We start from the raw sequence: 23,823 nt of genomic DNA on the forward strand, positions 1-23,823 counted from the left end.
ATCACTTACAGGCCATTGTAGGGTGACTGATTGAAATAACTGACATACATCAAAGAGATTAAATATGTATGCTAAGTATGATAAAATGAGATTTAAGTTTACAGGGAAGTAAAGGGTCACATATAATACTATGGGAGGTCAATATAGGAAAAGCTTATGCCAACGGGAATTGATGAAGACATGACAGAAGGGAGAGGCTTTCATTGAATTTTGAAGCAGGACTACTGTGGGCAGCTACATACAGTAATGCTTATTGTACACTGAACAATACTAAGGGGCACCGTTTACACCGTATGTGTGATAAATTATATATAAATATAAATATTATGGTATAAGAAATATAAATAAATTTAAATATATATATATATATATGTATATGATATGGCACTTTTCTTGCAGAGTGCAGCGGAGTGTCTTGAAGAAGTGGTTCCTTTTATTTGCACAAAGTAACCATATGGGCTAATAGCAGCATTAACAGTAATTTTTAAACATGGGAGTATCCATTAATTCTGATTTAATTTGTCTGGGATGGAAATTGAGCATGTTATGTTTTTTAAGGCTTCCAGTATACACACCATGTTAAAGGATTCATTGATTTTGAAGAGTAACATTTAAGTAGAACATCAAAAATTGTAGAGGAAATACCTGAAGCAGTGGGAAATGCAAGGTGAGAATGCAGAGACCATTTCCCTGAAGGACAGACTTCATGCAGGAATAGAAATGATAGTTGAGAGCCTTCAATGGTGGTCTAAAGAGGTTAAAGTCCATTCTCTGGGCATTGGGTACAATTAATGTTTTATTGTAAATAAATAAGTCATAAAATCTAATTTCTTTTTAGAAGATTAATCTATAAGCAGTAGGAAGGATAAATGAGAGAGGAGTAATTCTGCATGCAAGAAAGTCAATTGGGAGACCATGGCAATAGTCAAGGTAGGTTGGAATAGAAACCTGACTTGGGTAGAGGCACACAGGAGTTAAATAGAACACAGGAGACAAACGGAAGATACATGGTGAAGTTAGAATTGTTAGGAACTGGAAGATGATGGGGTGCATGGGCAGCAGTTTCAGGCTGAGTGACAGGAAGCACAATGATATAAGTGCAGAGACTGGGGGCACAGTCTCAGAGATAGGGACGTGGAGACGTATGTTTAGGGCAGCAGGGTAGAAATGTCCACAGAAATGCAAGAGTATTATATCACTGTGGGTCAATTACAGAACAGTATCTCCCAGCTCAAGATTTGAATCTATGGAGAGAGGAACTAAAATCTGGCTACCTGGAGCACTCTAACCATGAAGCAGGTAACTTAACATTACTAAACTTCCATTTCAACTTGTTAAATGGTAAATATTAGTTTTATCTTCAAAGTTTTTTAAAAAAATACATGACATAATACAGACACTGTACTAGTATATAGAGAATTCTCAAAATGCTAACTAAACTTACTATTAAGATAGAAGTTTGGGGTAAAAAATAGATTTGGGGATTAACTGGAAAGGTGCTAAATCAAGCTCATAGAGTTGCCAAGGAAGAGAAGATACAGGAGGAAAAGAATAGGGATAGGCCTAGACCTTCTTAGATGCCTACAATGAGAATGCAGACAGAGCAAGGGCAATCCAAAAATGGACAGGAAAAGGACAGTTAAGAAACTGGGTATCAGATCTTTACATGAAAAAAAAAAAAAAGACACAGAAAAGAAAAAAAAAAAAAAAGAATCATGTGAACTGTGATCTGAAGAGTAGCGGTCTTAATTCCAGAACTTTGTCAGAACCTTCTGACTGACTCAGGATAGTCTTATTTAATCCTCCCATTTCTCTTAAAGAGGATTCCACTACAGTGTACTAGACACTGCTTTGTACAATTGCTCACCAAAAAAGTACTAAAGGCTGCTTGATTATTAGCTGATTATTATGTGATAACATCAAAACAAAATACTACAAACAGAAAGTGCTACAACATGGAAGTAATAATTATAGCTACCAAGGCTCTGTCTGGTTTTAAAAACCGATGGGACATCTGCTTAGCTGCTAACCATAATTGGCTACCAGCCTGTTGTTTTGTTGTGCTGGAAGAAGGACTTTATGTTCTGTGGATAATATTTGCTCTTGGTCCAGGGGGACCCAAGTTTCCATTAGATTACAAGCTCTACAGACATAGCCACATGTATGCAAGACACTTGCACAGTTTCCCTAGTCACTTTAAATTTCCTTTTAGTACTGGATTCTTTCAGGGGCTTTTGGTTCCTCTTCTGTTAGAACTAACAATCCCATGAACTTCTAGTCTCTAAAGTGTCACTTTGTGTCTTGTGACACTTCCTGTCATAGCTTTGGGAAAACTTCCTAGGATAACCTAAACAAACAAAAAAAAGATAGATGATGTTACAATATAACCATTCACTCCTGCTCACATTGTACTTAATTCCACTCATTGATCTCTTCATTTATACTATCTTTAATTCAAAAAATCTTATTTCAGCATTAGCTCTGGGCCAATCACTGAGCTAGATGTATTCTCACGTTATCTGTAGAGTAAGTGTTCATGATAGGGTGCAGAATGATTTTTGGAATAGCTTCACTTTAAAGACTTTCTCAATGAATTATTCTGCCCCTTTCTTCATACACCACAACTACTACCATCACCAAAATCTGTTGATTATACCTTCCAAATATTTTTTTAAATCTATGTGGATATTTTCCTCCATTTTTCCTACATCCATTTTTGGTCATGTGACCATTCAAGTCAGTAATAACTCCCTAACTAGTTTCCCCACATCCATTCCTACCTCTCTTCAATCCCAGCAGCCATGATGCTATCAGAATTTGTTTTTAAATGTAATTGCGATTCAATCATGTATCTCTCTTGAAATTCTTCAAAGTCTTCCCATTGTTCTTGGGGTAAATCCCTGCAAATATCTATGATATCTGGCTCTTTCCTAACCCCTCTGCATCATCTCCTTTTGCTTTTCCCTATCCTTGCTCATCCAGCCACATTGTCCTTCTTCTTTCCTGTCCATGGCAGGCTGCTTACAGTTGCTGGCTTCTTACCTCTGAATGGTTCCCTAATCTGCTGCTTCTTAAAATCTATACTCACTCTTAGAAATTAGTGTGTGTCTGTATGTATGTGATGTATATCTATATACATTTGAGCTCAGTGATAAATAAAAAGCCAAAGTTTGTGCTCCCAAGTATTGTTTAGTGAAAAAAGTCAGGCATTATTTAAGAAATCCTAATATATAACCATAAACTGAAGTAAACTGGAATAAATTGAGAAGGGATGTTACATTGTGATAAGATAAAGCTGAGAGGTCAGAGCTTCCCTGATAAATTATACACACACACACACACACACACACACTTTCTGAAATAATATGTATATATCTGTATATAGATATATATCCATATCTATATATAAACAAATGCTTACAATTTATATACACACATATATATGATCATACATATATATATATATATAATATATACATATATATGTATATTAGAGAAACCTCTCTGTTCAGTTTAGCTTATCACAATGACACTTTGATTATTTATCACAGTTTATGATAATGCATTATGATTTGTTAAATCGTGCTTGTTTTCCTTCACTAAACAATAAGATACTTGAGAGCCCAAAGCTTGGCTCTTAATTAGCCATTTTCCCCCAAAGGAGAAGCACAATCCTGTATACATCAACAAAATTTCAATATATCTTGCTGTTGAATTAACAAATGATTAAATGATGACCAATCCAACTTAAACAGGAAGAATGCTGCGTTGGGGCTATAATATTTCATGTAAATTCTTGATAAAACTTTTATAATTAATGCAGATGACATTGGAAGGGAGATAAAAATAAGGCTATGAAATTTAGCAATAATTTGAAGCTTCAAAGACTTAAAAAAAAAGCAAAGAAAACCACTCTGTTAGATTATTTTTAATAGTATAAATTATGATTGATCCTCATTACTTTTGAATAACAGAGCTAGAATTCTCTCCTAAAGTCGGTTTCGAGAATAAATGGTAAGAAAATCTTTACCCTAAGCTGATGTTCAGAATAAAAGCATCTCACACACATATAGATTTGAGGAGAGCAAGAGAAGTTTACTGTGAAGTCTTTTCACAGCTTTCCTGCAGGTAAATGCTCCTTATGGAGAAGGTCTTTGAGTGAAATTATTCATTACATGCTAACATGGGAAAGCAAACAGACAAACAAAACTCTGGTAAGAAGAGTCTGCTAATAGAATCAGTTACAAATGAGCCCCAAAATGTCTTTCAGAACCTGAAAATACACATTAAGTAAGCTGATAATAATCCAAGGGCGTTTTCCAAATACGTTTTTCCTAAAAACAAGTTAGCAAGGTTAATGTGTTATATTTTCATTGTTTTCAAGTGTGTACGGGGGTTTATGCCAATTTTCCCCAACAAGGCCACAAACTGTTCTTTCCCTATTATGTTACAGAGCCAGGGATTCAAAAACGCTTTACTGTTAACTCTTACACAATGGACAGAAATATGAAATAAGGGACAAATCTTTGATTTAAAATTTGAGTTTCTCTGAAGAGAATTTTTTTCAAGCATATTATTAATTTAAAAGTCCTAAACATACTCAGCATGGCATGCTTAAGGATGAAGTCAGTACTGTTATTAATACTTGATGAAGCCCACTGGATGATGCTGGTTGGATAGAGAAGAAAGATATCTGGAAGAATAGCACCCAGAGGCATCAGAGACATATGATTGGGAGTTGTTGAGAGGGAGAGAAAATATGATTACTCTTAATGCCACTGTATTGATGATGCTTTGCATATCTTATTTTGAGATGAACTGCTTGTTTGGAGAAAAGATTTTCACAAAGAAATGGGAAATTCCATAATAACATCTTGCAGGGAACAGTATCAACAGCTGTTAACAGCTGCTATTAACAGCAGGATTATGGGTTCAACTTTAATGCCTTAAAGTTCTTTTTTTTTAATTTTTTTTAACGTTTTTATTTATTTTTGAGACAGAGAGAGACAGAACATGAAGGGGGGGGGGGGAGAGAGAGAAGGAGACACAGAATCGGAAGCAGGCTCCAGGCTCTGAGCCATCAGCCCAGAGCCCGACGCGGGGCTCGAACTCACGGACCGCGAGATAGTGACCTGAGCTGAAGTCGGACGCTTAACCGACTGCACCACCCAGGCGCCCCTAATGCCTTAAAGTTCTGCCATGTAGCATGCAACCAAAATCAGAAGAGGTTTTGGTTTTGTCTGATTTAAAAATTTAGGTTCATGATTTGTTCATTATAGCCACTCTGGTGTGAGGTGATACCTCAGTGTGGTTTTGATTTGTATTTCCCTGATGAGGAGCAACATTGAGCATCTTTTCTTGTGCCTGGATGTCTTCTTTAGAGAAGTGTCTATTCATGTCTTCTGCCCATTTCTTCACTGGATTATTTGTTTTTTGGGTATGGAGTTTGGTGAGTTCTTTATAGATTTTGGATATTAGCCCTTTGTCTGATATGTCATTTGCAAATATCTTTTCCCATTCTGTTGGTTGCCTTTTAGTTTTGTTGACTGTTTCCTTTGCAGTGCAGAAGCTTTTTATCTTCATGAGGTTCTAATAGTTCATTTTTGCTTTTAATTCCCTTGCCTTTGGAGATGTGTCAAGTAAGAAGTTGCTGTGGCTTAAGTCAGAGAGGTGTTTTCCTGCTTTCTCCTCTAAGGTTTTGATGGTTTCCTGTCTCACATTCAGGTTCTTTATCCATTTTGGGTTATTTTTGTGATTGGTGTAAGAAAGTGGTCTAATTTCATTCTTCTGCATATTACTATCCAGTTCTTCCAGCACTGTTTGTTAAAGAGACTATCTTTTTTCCATTGGATATTCTTTCCTGCTTTGTCAGAGATTAGTTGGCCATCCTTTTGTGGGTCCAATTCTGGAGACTATAGATACTGGAGAGGAAGTGGAGAAACGGGAACCCTCTTGCACTGTTGGAGAGAATGTAAACTGGTGCAGCAACTCTGGAAAGCAGTGTGGAGGTTCCCCCCAAAGTTAAGAATACAACTACCCTATGACCCAGCAATAGCACTGCTAGGAATTCACCCAAGGGATACAGGAGTGCTGATGCATAGGGGCACTTGTACCCCAATGTTTATAGCAGTACTTTCAACAATAGCCAAATTATGGAAAGAGCCTAAATGTCCATCAACTGATGAATGCATAAAGAAATTGTGGTTTATATACACAATGGAATACTACTTGGCAACGAGAAAGAATGAAATATGGCCTTTTGTAGCAACGTGGATGGAACTGGAGAGTGTTATGCTAAGTGAAATAACTCATACAGAGAAAGACCAATACCATATGTTTTCACTCTTATGTGGATCGTGATAAACTTAACAGAAGACCATGGGGGAGGGGAAGAAAAAAAAAATACAGAGGGAGGGAGCCAAACCATAAGAGACTCTTAAAAACTGAGAATAAACTGAGGGTTGATGGGGGGTGGGAGGGAGGGGAAAGTGGGTGATGCGCATTGAGGAGGGCACCTGTTGGGATGAGCACTGGGTGTTGTATGGAAACCAATTTGACAATAAATTTCATATTAAAAAAACAAAAATAAAAACATAAATAAAAATTTCGGTTCATCCACACTTGAAAAGCAACTGATTTGGGAGGAAAAGAAAGTCTTGGTTTTGACATTCTGTGACGAAATGTTTAATTTTGAAGATAGCTGGTTAAGAAAATTCCTGATGATTCTCTGGATGAAGGGGTCAGAGATCTTGTCCTTCTTCATTATCCCAGAGCCAGGGTCATTTTTTTTTAGTTCACTCCACTACTATTCCTTCCTTTCCCTCACCACTACTCATAAGTTGGTGTCTAGCAGGGAGTGAACAATTGAATGACAATGAATATATAATTCATAGAAAGGAAGCTCAGACTTTCTTATTCTTATTTATAGGACATAATCCATATTTCAAGATGATGGTGCTTAGAATGTTGAAGGCATTCTGATATTCATTGTGATTCGTAGAAAATATGTGTGATTCTGAGTTCACTGATTTGTCTTCTCAGTTCTTTGATAAGATATTTTATTAATAAGCTTTTAGTTTCACGGAAAAATGCTTTGCACACATAGAACAATACTTTTTTCAATGAACAGGGTCACATTTTATGATAGTTGAGAATGTGACCCCCTCACTTTCTCATGCAAAATTTCCCTGGTATTGGCTACCTGACCTTACCAGCTGACTCTGCCACATGGATATCCCTCCTCTATGCTGGTCATCCAATCTCTAACTGCCAGACGTGCTATTATGTCTGAGAAATGTATGAGACATGTATGAGAAACGTATGTCTGAGAAATGTATGAGAAATGGCCATCAGCTCTGGAAGGTCAAACTCTGCTTACACAAAATCAAGAGGACATGGGACATCTGGGTGGCTCAGTCAGTTAAGCATCCAACTCTTGATTTCAGGTCATGAACTCATGGTTTCATGGGTTCAAGCACAGCTTTGGGCTCCACATTCTCAGTGTGGAGCCTACTTAGGATTCTCTGTCTCCTTCCCCCTCCCCTCTCCTGCTCTCTCTCTCTCTCTCTCTCTCTCTCTCTCTCAAAAATAAATAAACTTAAAAAAATTAATGAGGACGAGTTGTCAAAAAAGAGAAATGCAAGAGATGAGAAATATTTCTGGCTAGAGTCATGCCTTACAGATCTATATTTTCCTTGTGCTGGAAACATAATGCTTCTGGGGATTTCCTGGTATCATAGCAATACTCCACAGGGAACATTTCTGTATTTTCCCTAACTTTGTCTTAAATAAAGAAAGAAGCCTTGGAATTACTCACAGGATGGGTAATCTGATACAGATAAAGTATGGATGACACTCATTTTTAACCTGAAACTGTATTGTATGATGGGAAAACAACGTACTTTCAGTCAAAATCCTATGAGTTAGACTCTTATATGAACCACTTATTAGCAGCCATTGTCAAAATCTACCATTTAAGTTCTAGTTTTCTATTCTGTAAAATGGGACATAAAAATATTAACTTGATTTGAAACGATACTTTTGGATTAGGAAAAGAGAATGAAATGATACGATATCTACTTAGCAAAGTGCCAAGAACATGGACAGTTCTCAATACATGGGACCTATTATTAAAATACAAAAACACTAGTTTTGGTAAATTGAAAAAATAATCATTCTCCCTTCTGGGATGGTCGGTACCACTAGATACAGATCAGCTTCATTTAGAAAGTGGTAACCCAAAATCCATTATTTTTCTTTAATGCCGTTCAGTAAAACATACTATTGGTTAAAACATTTAATACCTCAAAATCTCAGGGGAGCAGTATGGCTTTCCTAGTTCCTCTGTTTGATTTGTTCAAATATAGAATTAGAGATCCTTAAATTATGAGTCCCAGAGAGTGATTTATTGTTAGAAATCTTGCCATTATATCTTCAGAGTAAGAATTTTAATCATAGCTTCTCAGGCTGAAGGTAACCTCATTTATACGTTTACAAAGACTACTAAGCAAAATTCAATTTAAATTAGCTACATTATACAACTATACCAAAAGTTTAACTTAAACCAAAGCACCTGGCAATGGATGACACTTTCTGGCTCCATAATTGAGGCAAACAATAAAAGGACCAAATCACTACCTGCAGGATATAAGAGAAAAGATACTAGAAAGTTTACCAAATAGATGCTCACATTTAAGGACTCACCTGCCAAAGATCCTTTAAAAAAATAAACTGAGAAAATAATTCTTAATGTTCACTGTCATGCTTCTTTTATACTTCACCAGGAAAGGAGAATTTGAGCCTGTCTCTATACTATCCCACAGATGGTAATTATGGAGAGAAGTGAATTGATTATTAATGATTATTTGAATCCTCATGTTTCATAAGCACTGAAGCTATTTTTTTAAGGGGTATAACAGGTTTTAACAGGAAAAGGATTAATGGTTTTATTTTCCTCAACTGAGGCACAAAATGAATGAGATTTTTCAAGCTAATGTTCCTTCCGTCTGGCTCAGGTGTCTGGGCTCTATATTTATCTTGTGTCAGGCATGCGCCTGAAGTGCTGGAAGGCTCAGGCTGTCAATGGCTTTCAGATGTCAGGATAACCTTAAAGACAGATGAATGGCCAAGACCCCGTGCCTCATTTTTGAGTTCTCAGCTGCTGCGCTGTGGAAATCATGTGTTTATTTTCTGCGTCTCCTCCTACCACAGTCTCTCTGAAGCTGACTTCAGATCCTACATCGAGACAAGCCAGCTCCCCTAGAAGTTGGTGAGCAAAATCACTTTTGTTTAGGGGTCTGACTGTTAAGGTCTTTCTTGTTGATGGGTTATCATCTGACAGATATTAATAATTATTATTTTTAGCTGTTTAGGATGATAAATATGATCTGTTGGAATAATTTCATCTATGATGCTTCTTTTAACATTTGTAAGCTTTCAATGAAATAGATGAATAGACTCTTGACACTTAAATTTAACATTTCCACTAGTGTCTAAATTCATCCTATGAAATTCCCATTTGCACATTTTCCTGGCTTTTATTTCAAAAGTACCAGAAAATGTAGAATTCTTATCAAAAGTATAATATTACTGGCAATCTTATTCCCTCAGATTCTCTAAGTTGATATGGCTTGTCCTTATCTAGACTGAGTTTTTATTTAAATTGCTATTTGCCTTCTTATAGCATTTTTAAAATATCTTTTTGAAAAGGACACTCTAAAGCCCAATTAAATTTTTCTCTTCCAAATTGGAAAAACTTTATTTTAACTGAGACTAGAAGTTGAAGGATCTTTGTTCATGATATTCTGAAAATGTTTTTTTGGCACATTGTCATGACTAACAACTATATTTAAGCACTGATTTAACATACCCAATCCTCTAAACAAACTGACTCTTAGAAGGAAAGAAGAAAATAATCTTTCCATATATAAACATATTGATCATTAGTGGTCATACAAACTGTAGTGACTGTGGGCACTGGATATCTTACTTTGGAGGGAGGGGGTTTTGTCACATAGCAGAACTTTGTTACACGGTGTGTTTCATAGTATGGCTATATAAGGCCAAAAAACACTGCAAAGAATGATAGAGGAGTAACTTATGCAGAAAGGAAACTTAGCGACATACTCATTTAGAGACAAAACCAGATGCTGATTAAAATCAGTAACCTGTGACTCCCCACATTATTTTGCAAAGTCTCGAAATGAACTGGGTAGAATTCTTTACCTTTTAAAGAAGATCATTTCCTTGTATTCTTTGAAGAAATGGTTGCTTGAAGCTGTGCTGAATTCTGGGGAAAGCATTCTGCACTGATACTTACAAAAGTGTCAACTTCCTGTTCCCTTCCTGTGTGAGAGCCCAGAACTTAGATGGGATGCGGATCAGGTGAAAAGGAAAAGGCAGCCTGTGTTTTTCTCAGGTATACCTGACTAAATAATGAAAGTGGGATTTGTGAGGCAATACATGAGACTCCTATAATCTTGGCAAGGGAAGGAGAAATATTTTCAAATGATGTACAACACAAACACTAATTATTTGGAATCAGATCCCTTTGTAAAAGACAATGACAACTTTGCAGCTAACTGTTCTGAGAGTTTAAGGAAGAAAGCAAACAACTGAGGATAATAAAACAATTTTCACCTGGGAAAAGGTAAGCTCTTGACCTCAGAAGAATCATTGTCAGGCAAAAAAAGGAGGAAACAAACAAAAAAAAGCTTTCCAGTGGCTAACAAATCAGTGGCAAAGACCATGTAAGACTGCAGAGTAGGCCAATCAAATGGAAAAATATGTTTTGTTTTGTTTTTTTAGAGTGGAGAAATACACAATCTACTGATGTTAATGTGACTGGCTAATTTTGCTTTTGGCACCGACTGCTAATTAAGATCACTCATTAAGGAATTTAATCTTCTTAGTTTTTGTTAGCTAAATTTCACAGATTTCTGAAATTAAAAAAAATGCTTTAAAATGTATGAAAAGGGAAAAATTTTTTTATTGATAGTTTTCTTTAAAAATTTTTTAACGTTTATTTATTTTTGAGACAGAATCAGAGCATGAACTGGGGAGGGTCAGACAGAGAGGGAGACACAGAATCCGAAGCAGGACCCAGGCTCTGAGCTGTCAGCACAGAGCCCCACGCAGGGCTCGAACTCACGGACTGTGAGATCATGACCTGAGCCCAAGTCTGACGCTTAACTGACTGAGCCACCCAGGCACCCCATGGTTGGTTGTTTTTTATTGCTCTTCTGATGAAAACTGCAAAGCGCATCACCGCTTTACTATAGCTTCAGTACAGCTTCAAAGGAGTGGTGGGCAGTGAGGAACGGGGAGCTATCGCAGGTGGAGGAGGGACACTGTGTTTTTATCAGGGTCCTGGAATCCTAAATAATTCCAGGTTAAGAGTGATTCTCTCCATGACAAACAATGAACTGTTGTTCATCAGGAAAATGAAACTGTCTAAAACTAGCACAACTGCACAGAGAATATAAAAATAAACCTAGTTTAGTAAATAATTAGTCTTACTGTTTGCTGTGTTGTATCAAAGGGCAGAAATTGACTAAGACACTAAACTTTTACAAAAGGCTTTGAGTATGCCACTGGCTCCCCAGTGAACTTCCCAGCCATTTCTTTTTGAAGATTGGTAAGATGGATTTTGTTTTGTGTCTTCTGACAAATTTAGCTGTGTGGAAAATGATTAACACTTTTAAGGTGTTTGTTGGTACGCTGTTGTGTAAAATGTTTTGAAATATACCTAGAGACCTTTGTCACACAAACACTGTCATCTCACAGAGGAAATGACAGAAGGTTGGCAAGCATTATTGAGGGGCATAGCAGGCAGCTTGGCTCCATTCACCAAGGACTCCAGAGTGCCCCCAAATAGAAAAGCATTGTTTTTCCTTGAATGCTTGTGAAGTTTACAAGTGGAATAAGAACAGCGCTTTAAAAAGAACTACTAGTTTCATCCCTTAATTTTGCTTCCCTCATTAAATCTTCCAAATATAAATGTTACATTTCTCCCATGTTAATTTTTAGGAAATTGGAAAGGATATTAGTATTCATGTCATAGTTTTAAAAATTAAGAACACAGTGTAATAGAAATGCAGGCAGAGGCTCATTTTGCTCTATTCTGGAATTTCATTATTACTCTTTGAAATGTAATAGGAGCCAGGGTAGAGTGTCCTTCTTGTATCTCAATCCAGGAACCTTTAGAAATGAAATAATAAAAGTTAGTTTATTCACTACAGTGGTCCCATAGAATGGACCCTAAGCACAAGATCTTTTTAGAGAAGGCATAAATTTGTAGTAAGTGAGCAGGATCTTTTCAACAAATATTCTTGCCTTAAGAGCGAACCCTAAAACAGCAAACCTATTTTGAATACCTGATGGAGTCCTCTATCTTTCACAGTCACTTATTCATTGATGCATTTGTTAAAATACATACGGATGAGCATTCACTGTGTGTAGGACAGTGTTGTAGGCTCTAGAGAACATTATTAACAATTTTTTGCTGAATGTTTATAAGGATCCAGGATCTTTTTACAGGTGGTTGTTCTAAATTTTGTTTATATGGAATGAAATCTTTTGATGAAAGTTAAAAAAAAAAAAAAAACTGTTAGTAAATGATAAAGATGTAGGATGATTTTGTGGACATTTTCCCCACCATGTACACAAGCAAACCACTTAATGAACCATCCATCTCCTGAAGAAGATAGGCTGAATAGGTGACTGTTACCTTTACAGAATTAGAAGGAAGATGATGAGCACAGTTGCCTCCTCTGCCTGCTCTCAGCTTCTTGCCATTGCCCCTACAAATGAAAAAGGCATATTTAAAATGCTGAGTAACTTACATAAAGCACATGGAAACCCCTTCCGAATACACTAACATAATTGAGTGTACATCCTAAGCTTTAATAGCCTATTTAATAGGGTTTAATAGCTCTTAAGGGTTACTTTTTTTTTTAATGTTTATTTATTTATTTATTTTTTTAATATATAAAATTTACTGTCAAATTGGTTTCCATACAACACCCAGTGCTCATCCCAAAAGGTGCCCTCCTCAATACCCATCACCCCCCTCCCCCCCTCCCACCCCCCATCAACCCTCAGTTTGTTCTCAGTTTTTAACAGTCTCTTATGGTTTGGCTCTCTCCCACTCTAACCTCTTTTTTTTTTTTTTTTCCTTCCCCTCCCCCATGGGTTTCTGTTAAGTTTCTCAGGATCCACATAATAGTGAAAACATACGGTATCTGTCTTTCTCTGTATGGCTTATTTCACTTAGCATCACACTCTCCAGTTCCATCCACGTTGCTACAAAAGGCCATATTTCATTCTTTCTCATTGCCACGTAGTATTCCATTGTGTATATAAACCACAATTTCTTTATCCATTCATCAGTTGATGGACATTTAGGCTCTTTCCATAATTTGGCTATTGTTGAGAGTGCTGCTATAAACATTGGGGTACAAGTGCCCCTATGCATCAGTACTCCTGTATCCCTTGGGTCAATTCCTAGCAGTGCTATTGCTGGGTCATAGGGTAGGTCTATTTTTAATTTTCTGAGGAACCTCCACACTGCTTTCCAGAGTGGCTGCACCAATTTGCATTCCCACCAACAGTGCAAGAGGGTTCCCGTTTCTCCACATCCTCTCCAGCATCTATAGTCTCCTGATTTGTTCATTGTGGCCACTCTGACTGGCGTGAGGTGATATCTGAGTGTGGTTTTGATTTGTATTTCCCTGATAAGGAGCGACGTTGGACATCTTTTCATGTGCCTGTTGGCCATCCGGATGTCTTCTTTAGAGAAGTGTCTATTCATGTTTTCTGCCCATTTCTTCACTGGGTTATTTGTTTTTCGGGTGTGGAGTTTGGTGAGCTCTTTATAGATTTTGGATACTAGCCCTTTGTCCGATATGTCATTTGCAAATATCTTTTCCCATTCCGTTGGTTGCCTTTTAGTTTTGTTGGTTGTTTCCTTTGCTGTGCAGAAGCTTTTTATCTTCATAAGGTCCCAGTAATTCACTTTTGCTTTTAATTCCCTTGCCTTTTGGGATGTGTCGAGTAAGAGATTGCTACGGCTGAGGTCAGAGAGGTTCTTAAGGGTTACTTTTTGTTGAAATAATCAATATGAAATGGGGAACAGGCACAAATCCAAATTTTAGCTCAGTCTCTTGGAAGGGAAGTGGGGACGACCTCTAGTTTTTACAGAAACCTCTCATCTCTAGTTGCCTCATGCTTCTAAGAGCTGCTTGGTCAAAAGTTAGATCTAAGCAGACACGTGGAGGGGCAATTACAGTGCAGGAGGACACATGCTGTGGTAAGGGTAGGCACAGTGATCAGGGCACTGGGTACAGACCTTTGCTATTCCCTAGAGACAGCTCTTGGGCTGGGCTATAAACTTCAGGGAGGCAGAGGTCATTTGTCAACCGGGTATCATTAGCATTGCCCAGTTCCTGACACGTAGTAAGCACTCAATAGCTAGATTTTATTCATCTATTCAAAATTATGTCTAAATCTTTTCTAACTCCAGTGTTCACCTTTCACTGATTATCCCTAAGTGGGTCAAGTCCATGGACCTCATTTATTTCACCTAATACCACTGATTTCTTAGTCTTCTTCCTCCACCCTCCCCCCCTTCCCCCCCCCCCCCCCCCAGTCTGCATGCAAAACTTAGATGTGCTTGCTTCTGCATTCAGCCTCAGAGATGTCTTTACACTGTGTGCCAAGTTTTGGATAAAGCTAGAGAAAAACAGCACTGTCAGTTCTACTCAGGGTCCACTGGCCATCTTTAAGATTTTCTAACCTGGCCCCAGGTACAAGTTATGATTTCTCTTCTCATACTTTATGAGAAATCACAACATGCATAATAGTAGTTGTTTGCCAGTCTAGTCACACAGAACCCCAAAACCTTCCCTGGGGTTGGAAGCTGTGGCCAGCTAGTGGTAGAGGGGTGGTAATCATCTGTTGTCTTCCTCAGCCCCTTGGTCAGTGTTCCTCTGTGACTTTATTGAGAGCATCTCGCAAGTTTCTTCCTTCAGTCTTCCAAAACTCTGTGTATTGCGTCTGTACTCTGCACTCCTATTATGATAACTCAGTAACATTTTATGTTTTACCAAATGAAGTCAGGAAACAATAGGATTAGGCAAGGAAAAAAGTAAATCTTGCTATGAAGAGGCATACTGCAGGAAGCTTACTATAATTGTGCCCATTATCTTCTCTACCCCATTAATATTCCTCTTAAGGAATAAAGGTGCCATTTTGTTTTCTCTCTAAAATCTCCCACACAGAACTTCTGTACATAGTAACCGCAAGAACATTTCTGAAGCTGAAATCCTCTAAAATAAATAAAAGCAATTGAAACTAACTGAATGGTCTTTTGTGAAAAGAAAACTACTTACTAATTATTTACCATGGCAAAGCAACAGCTATGAAGCTTGGCTTTTTTCTGAGGTTTAAAGCTGGAAGTTGACTTTCGATGGCTCTCCCGATGTTTACATTTGTTCACAGCAAAAACTGCAAACATTAGAAGTGGGAATAGTTCTTAACATACTCTCAAACCAAGATCCGCTAATTTTATGAGTGAGAACCCCAAAGCCCATAGACATTAAATGAGTTTTTTGCGCTTCCCTGGGCATTGGATTGGCAGTCCCCCTGTTTGCAGTTTTTCTAGGGTCCCCTTCCCCACCAATATCTGTTCGGTGACCTCATTAACTTTTACAGTTTCACCAATAGTCTATATTTTGCAGAGAACCCAAATCTACATCTCTTGGCCCCAGTGCCTGCTAGTCAAGGTCTCAGTGTGGATGTTTTATATCTTATGTCAAAAGTATCTGACCCCTTTAAAAACATAATCTAGTTTTGTGTTTCACGATATGCATTTTGTGTTCAAAATTAAACTGTAATCAGCCCCAAGATAGGTGTGACATCATACTTGAATTTATCCTAGTGTTTAGTAAAATATATGCACATCCATATACTCTGCAAATACTTTTCAAACAAATGGATAGGTTAAATAGTTAAGTATATCCTGCCAGTGAAACCAGAGATTATAACCACTCTGATAATAATTATATGAAATGGTTAGTATTTAATGAGAGGCACTGTAAACATTGGCTGAAGCACCCTCTCTATAGCCAGATTGAAGAGGTTTGAAATTTGGATCGGTCACTTCCCAGGTCCGTGGCCTTGGGCAAGATGGTAAACCTCTCTGTGCCTTTGCTTAATCTGTAATATAGGGATTATAAAAGTACTTACTTCATAGGGCAGTTGTTTAAAGTAAGTGAGTGACTGTATGTAAGATACTTACTCAAGTGTCTTCCTTGTACATGATAAGTGCTTAGAAGGGTTAACTATTATTTAATTGTCAAAATAATTAAAACATGTCTAATGTTATCCTCATTTTAAGAATGAGTAAACGGGTGGCTAATTTGGTTAAGGATCCGATTTCAGCTCAGGTCATGATCTTGTGGTTCACAAGTTCGAGCCCTGCATCAGGCTCTGTGCTGACAGCTCAGAGCTTGGAGCCTGCTTCGGATTCTGTGTCTCCCTCTTTCTCTGCCCCTCTCTCTCCCTCCCTCCCTCCCTCCCTCCCTCTCTCTCTCTCTTTCTCTCAAAAATAAACATTAACAGTGGGTTAACAAAAACATTAATATGTAGTGGGTTAACAGTTAACAAAAACATTAATAATGTTAAAAACATTAACAAAAACAGTAAACAGAGAGATTAAGAAACTGTCCCAGGATCTTGGAACTAATTAAATGAAAATGGGCCTAACCTGAGCCCACCCTCATGTCTAGTTATATTATTTCCTTTCCATTCTTCTCTTTCATCTTGTTACTAGACCTGAAACCTGGGACTCATTCTTGATTTTTTTTTTTTTCTCCTTAACCTAGCTATTTATTCACCAAGGCTTAGCTCTTCATGCTCCCTTCTAAATTTCTCCCCATCTCTACTAAGTATTTCTGAAATCTTTCTCAACCTCTTCTTCTCCAGCCCACTATAATTCAGACCATATACTTTTCTGCCTAGAATATTTCAGAAGATTTCCTCTGGCTTTCTGTCCAATCTACTCTCCAGAGAGCCAGAGCCATCTTCCAACCCTGAATTTTATTGTATTCCTTCCCTAAAATCATTGAGTAGCTCTCTATTGCTTTCAAGAGAAATTCTTGACAGAAAGAATTCCTAGGTATTTAGGCACACGTCTTGGTGTGGTTTGTTGATATTAGGTCTTTGTGTTGTCATCTGTTCCTGCCTCTCTAGTGTCCTGTCTTGTCTTTCCAAAACTCATATGCTATAGCAAAGCCTTCTCAAAATATCTGTATTTCCTCACTGTGTGTGTTCTTCTGGATTTATATATTTGGGGGGAATGGCTCTGATCCCTTTACCTTCTCCCACTTTCTTTACCTGGGCCTGTATTCTATGACTCTCAAGGAAGATCACACTTCTTCTACCAAAATGTCCTTCATCTCTCTTCCCCAATCCACTATTCTTCTCCCCACCTGAGTGCAGGTGTCACAATGTATCATAACAGTCTGCTTAGGAATTTATCTTCCTAGCCATGCTGTGAGCTACTTGAGTGTGATACCAGGATTTTGTTTTGGTCATTCTCCTATTTTGTCCCAATTAGAAGTCCAGACCAAGAATGCCAGAGGAATTTATTTTACTCTTGCAAAGGCTACAGACTAATGAAACATTTGCCAGTGTCCTGGAGAAATAAAAGTATAAATAAGTGAAAAACAAAGTTAATGATAGGAAAGTATCCTATCATTTCCTATGATAGGAAAGTAGCTCCAAAAGCAATCTGAAATTTTCAAGAATGAGGAAGAGTTTGATAGGGGAAATGACCCAGTATTTTAACCTGTAGAAGTAACTGCAAAAAGCCTGGAGCAAGAATCTGCATATCCTCTGGGTTGTGACATGGAGGTGAAGGGAGCCAGATCACAACTTGGTTCAGGTTCCAGGCATGACCGCCCAGCAGGTGCTTGCTATGTAGGCAAAGGGTTGAGGGCAAGATAAGATTAGGAAAGGACATGCACTATGATGTTGAGTCAAACTCCGAGTCTGATCTAGTTTTCAATCCTTCTTTCTTTTGGAAAAAAACTCCTGGCAAGTAAGGGCTAGAGATTAGAGAGTGAGAAGTATATCTCCTAGCACTCAGTTCAGTTTTAACAGCTATTTAAATCAGATTGGATTTAACACAGCTGTTCTCAAAAAAATTGTTATATATGTGAATAACCAAAAATGTTTAACTCAGTTCTCATAATGCTTGCTTTTGAGAAATCCGTTGTTACATTGCTGTTTTAATTACCTTCCTCATCACCATCCTTAGGATCACTCTTGCTATTTTCTTAATCTACACTCGTACCCTGTACTTCCTACCCTGATTACCATAAAATTTTAATCCCTATTAAATACAGACTTTATCTTAATCCCTTTTAAGAAGTTGTTTAAAATTAACCGACCATTATCTTGATGGCCCTTTACTTGGAGGGCCATTAGTTCCCTAATTATATGACCCTATGCCTATGTTTTGTACCTACCACAATAGTATATTATCTTCAATGTTGTGACCTAGACTCCTTCCCTTTAGTGGGATTTTAGTGAAAAAGACAACATTCTCCCCTAGCTTCTTTTGAAACAGTATTATAAAGCTCTTCAGTGGTTCAATGTCCTTCAGCTCTTGATGTGTCCTCCCTGTGCCCTGGCTTATGTCCCCTAGCTTGGCATATTCTTTTATTCTATATTTGATATGGCTGCTCTAACCTTAAGATCTTTGTTTGATGCCATTTTGCACACCCATAATCATTTCTCCTGTTCCTCATCCCTAAGGCATCTTCTAATTATCCTTCCTTTAAGTTCCATTTAGTCTTCCACAACATTCTGGAGTATTGTGGTACCAAATACGTCAGAGCTTCTTGATAACACTGGCAGGAAGAGCCAAGCTTGTGAGATACTTTATCACTGTCAATGGTCTTTAGCCAAAGACCTGCAGGAACACACCTGTAGTTGAACAAGTTGAGTTGATTATTCATCTCAAAGAGGGCAAAGTATACCATAGGGAAACAAGGGTGACTCAGTAAGAAGGTGTTAAAAAGAAACTCATACAGAATTTGGATTTGGGGTGATTAGATTGGAAGTGGGGTTAAGGAAACAGAGTTGTGCTCTGAATTGGATGTTGTGGGGAAGCAAGGTAATTTTACCACTGGGGGTCTAATAAACCTTATCTAGGAGTAGGGAAGAAGAGACTGGCTAAGGCTGTGATTGGCAAAGCAGGAGCAATGACCCATATTAGCTGGAAAAGGGAGTTATGTGGTATCTTAGTATTCATAAATGCTCTGTGTTTAGACATCATTATAGAGCGCTTGGTTTTTGTCATGAACCATCATGATCATAGAGTGGCCTTTTCTAAAGTTGATGTTCTGTCAAATTGTTGATGTTCAACAAGAGGATACCAAGGCCTGGCTGTGAGTACCAGGCCAATGTCCAGAAACAACAAGACCTACCAGATAGCAGCAGACCAGGTCCTGGACATCAGGAGCTATTTTCTCTTTCACATGACAAAATTCTTTGTTGCTTCAGTAATGAAACTTACCTTTATGAAATCCACTTTCCACTACTTTGGTTATAAGATTCTAATAGAGTTTCTTTGTAATTTTCTCCCTAAGCCCTATGGTATAGTCACTGCACAGTATTTTAATACAAAATCTCATTAATTTGATGCTAGTAATTTGATGGTCAATGAGAACCACAAGAGATCAATCTGTGTATAATAACTACAACATGCACAAACTGTTTAGGGAATTGATTCAGTTCCTTGCATTTACACTCTAAAAACTAATGTGTTACATAAATGAAAAAAATATACCATTGACAGATAAGAAATAAATGGAATAAAATCTTAATTTCATGTAGTGAAGTTACTTGTGGAAAAATTAAGCAGTCTTTCCACTTACTATACAGGATAAGAATGTAATTAACCAGAGATTATAAAATCTTGGAGTTGTGAATTATTGTAAATACAGTATTTCTGGAAATCTCCATCTAAGTTTAACTTAAATAAATGTGGTTTAAAATATATGTGTCAATTTTCTACTTAGATATTCTAGATGCCACCTAAAATAAATTGAATCATCTTACTTTTTCTTTTACATAATAGACAATCATCATAACTTTTGCTTAAAAGCACATCTAGTGAGTGATTCAAGTTCATGATCGAGTATTCAATGTTTTAGTAATGTGTGGATTTCAAATGAGTAGAAACATTAACAAATGACCCATGCTTCTAATTTGCTTAAGAACTTGTTATCAAGTCTACAGAGGAGGTGTTGTGGGTGGGGATGGGACAGGAGGGGGGGGGGGGAGGGCGATAAGGCTACAAATTAAGCTTGATTCCATAAGTCACACATGCAAAAATTACCTTTCCATAATGTATATTTGAGACATTTGGATTTGGAATATTGTTAAATATACCACTCTCTTTATATGTATATGCTTTTTAAACATGAGCTGCATAATAAATGCAAGGTTTCAGTCCCATATATAAGATTAAGATTTTCCACCTTTGAGTTTTTTCAATTGGTCTTAAAATAGAAAAAAGGCAATACAAAATAGAGATTTGTTATCCACCTCTGCTTTATTTACCATATTATTAATAAAGAGAAGCTATTTTCATTGAACTTTATAGAATTTGCCCTTAGTTATCTTTGAAGATAGGATCTAAGCAAACAAAGATGTGCATTTTTTACTTTCCCCTTAAGATTTACCCTTTTGCATGATCCTAGTTCATCTTTCCTGTTTTCAAGTGAAACATGTAGCTTTGTTTTATGCGAGACAGTAACTGAACAGGAAACTGACATTGAGAAGTTAAAACTCGAGTTAAACATTTCCACTGTTAATTAAATAACAAGGCTTAAGTCTTTTTAAAGATTACAGATGTCTGTTATGAGCCTAGGCGATGTGAGTTGATTCAAGTCTTGTACAACCACTGCCATCGTTTTGGATGCGACATCTGAATGGTTCAATAGTTAGAGCAAGGTCATGATAACTGACTTAATTCCCTTTTAATAGTAATAAAAGGAGAACAATACCAATAAGTATAAAAAAATCCATTAGTTAGTTGGGAAATCAGTATTCTTGGAGACCATTCTTTATTTTTTGCAGAGTCAAATTTGCATAATGTACTTGGGGGTATGTGTATATTTTAACATTACAATCTGGAAGACTGCTGTAAATAAACATAATTACTGCTTTTTGTGATGGTCAAAAGGAGTACTTTGTGTGCCCAGTTTAGCAAGAGATACCTATTTTAAATGGAAATTTAAAAAATTAGGGTCAATCACTTTTCTTACCTGAAACATTCCTGCACTTGGCGTGTTTCTGCAAACTACATCCATCATGGATATTCTTAAAATGATCGTTGTATGACTTATGCCAGAATAAAATGGCACCTTTCTCCTCTTACATCTAATCCTTGTTTTTCCAGGGCGTATTATTAGCCTTAGGGGCAAACAGTAGTGATTGTTTTTAATTGCAAAAACCACACAGAGTGTTTCTTGGAGAATATTCTTGTTTTCCACTAGCTTAGATTCTCTTTTTTCCCTTATCCTATACCTCTTTAAAGGGTCCTAATGCATTTACATTTTATGCAGGCACTGGTCAAACAACTGCACCAAAAAGCAGGTTCATGTAATCCTTTCTTTTATTGCATGTTCTTGACAAGGTCCTTCTGTAAATTACTGAGCCTAGTCTAAGCAAATGAAATGATAAGTGTCTCCTACATATTGGTCCATGGCCTTTGCAATACAGACCTCCATCTCTTGACCTTTGTTCCCCTCACTTACCTCCACATCTCCCCAACCCCCATGATGATGCTAAAGTGCTGCCCTGATTCCACACCACTACCTTAAAAGCTAAACCACTGCCTGGAATGTGAAGTGGGGAAGATGGGAAATTAAGAGATTAAATACTTCCTAATAGCAGTGGAAGTGTGTGAGTGTTCCTGTTAACAGCTTAACTGCTGTGCTATTTGTTAGCATTATACTATATTTGACACTTCAACCGGTGCCGGTATAAGAGAAGTGTCCAGTTCTAGGTTCCTTTGGATTTTAGTGTTTTGTTTCTGCTTTTACGGGAGCTCTTGGTTCAGTTTTTACCCAGTTTTCATTACTTCTCCTATTCCTACCCCTGCTGTTAGGCTCCAGAGCACCATCAAAAAGCTTTTCAGGAGAGTATTTCTCCCACTCAGGAGGAGAACTCCTGGGGCTGGCTTCGTTTTATAGCCCTCCTCGCCGTGGATGCCACCACACACTGCAAGTATCTTCCTACTACTCCAAAAGTCTGTCTAAAGTGAGTCCATCTCCTCTTCATTGACTGAATACAAGTTTTAGTTCAGAGCCTCATGTCTTCCCAGTATTCATTAGTCTCCTGTGTAGACTCTCATCCCAACTTATTGCCTTTAATATGACCCTTTATAAGTAACAACTCTTATCTTGTCATTTCCCTGACTTAAAGTGACTTAATGACTCTATTCTGCTTACAGAATAAAACTCAAGTTTCTTAGAATCATGCAAAGGGCTTCAAAAGCTGGTTTCTGCTCATCTTTCTCACTTTGTGCCATTTCCTTGCAAAGAATTTTGTGGTTTTGCAAATACATCATTCCCTCTGGCTTTGAATTTATACATGCTGTTCTTTCTACTTGTCCTGACTTTACAACCTCTTGGGTGGTTAGAAAATGTCTACGTATCCTTTGACGCCTTTCCATTAATTTATAGTGTATCTCCTCTCAACAAAACCACAATCTCTGAAAGACATTTTTTTTTCATCTTTGTGTCCCGGCACCAAGATCAATGTCTGGTTATAGTCAGTGGTCAGTAAGTGTTTAAGTGAATATATGAGTTAATGAGTGTCCAAATACCTTTCCTCCTTTCTCATCTAAAGCTTGGAACTTTCTTTATTCTACTCTTTATCATTTCTCTCAAATAAGCTTAAGGGGAAAGCTTCATGAAAACTCTTGGAATTTTCTCCAATAGTAGTTCCCAAGTGTAAAAACTATAGGCTATATAATTATTATTATTTATTAAATAAATCTGAATTCAAGTGCTGCATATTTTGTGACATTGAATAAATTGTGTAACCTTTCAGTATCTCAGCTTCCCCATCTGTAAAATGGGTGCAAAATTATCTTAGGGTTAAGATTTTAAAAGCCAAACTATATATATACATATATATGTGTGTATATATATATATATATACACACACACACACACACACACATATTTATGTATATATATAAATCTGAAACTCCACTTCCTCATCTGAGAAATAAATCATTTAGATTAAATGACTTTTAATATCCCTTGCAGGTTTCAGATTTAGGGGACATGAACTTTGGTCCCTCTTCTCTTACTATCTGTGACACTGAGAAGATAAATTTTCAGGTCCTCTCTGTGCTTCTTGGCTAAAATGAGGAGGTTGTACTAGGTGATCTATAAAGAATCTTCCAATCTAAGTTTACTGGATCATCTGTTATCTAAATCTATATGTCTGTTTCCTTTCTTTTGTATATACTTACTACCATACAGCGTCCCAGGTTTGTTTTTAAAATTACTGACTAATGAATATAATTTCACCAGGGGAAAGTGTTCTCGATTTACAGATGTACAGGCTGGGAGCTGGTAAGTAACAGGTTATATAATATCTTGGTCAACTTCCAAACACAAGCAAATTTCCGTGTGTTGACTTTCTGATCTACAGAATTCTATAGTAACTGTTTGTAAAGACTTCAAAAAAATTTCAGATTAAATAGGAGTAATGTCAGCAAAATAGCAGTTTTAG

The 23,823-nt window shown here is 37.2% G+C and overlaps 1 protein-coding gene across 1 annotated transcript in view; it reads left to right on the plus strand.

The window, feature by feature from the left end:
- The first annotated feature begins 9,245 nt into the window (after nucleotides 1-9,245).
- The window catches only part of CD36 (CD36 molecule), a 77,323-nt gene continuing 62,745 nt past the window's right edge, over nucleotides 9,246-23,823 (plus strand). The window contains exon 1 of the mRNA XM_019451296.2: nucleotides 9,246-9,268. The gene's annotated coding sequence lies outside the window, so the exon portion shown is untranslated. The remainder of the gene's footprint in view (nucleotides 9,269-23,823) is intronic.

The sequence above is a fragment of the Panthera pardus genome, unplaced genomic scaffold, assembly GCF_024362965.1.
Source record: "Panthera pardus isolate Hobbes unplaced genomic scaffold, ASM2436296v1 HiC_scaffold_8, whole genome shotgun sequence".
NCBI classification, from domain to species: Eukaryota; Metazoa; Chordata; class Mammalia; order Carnivora; family Felidae; genus Panthera; species Panthera pardus.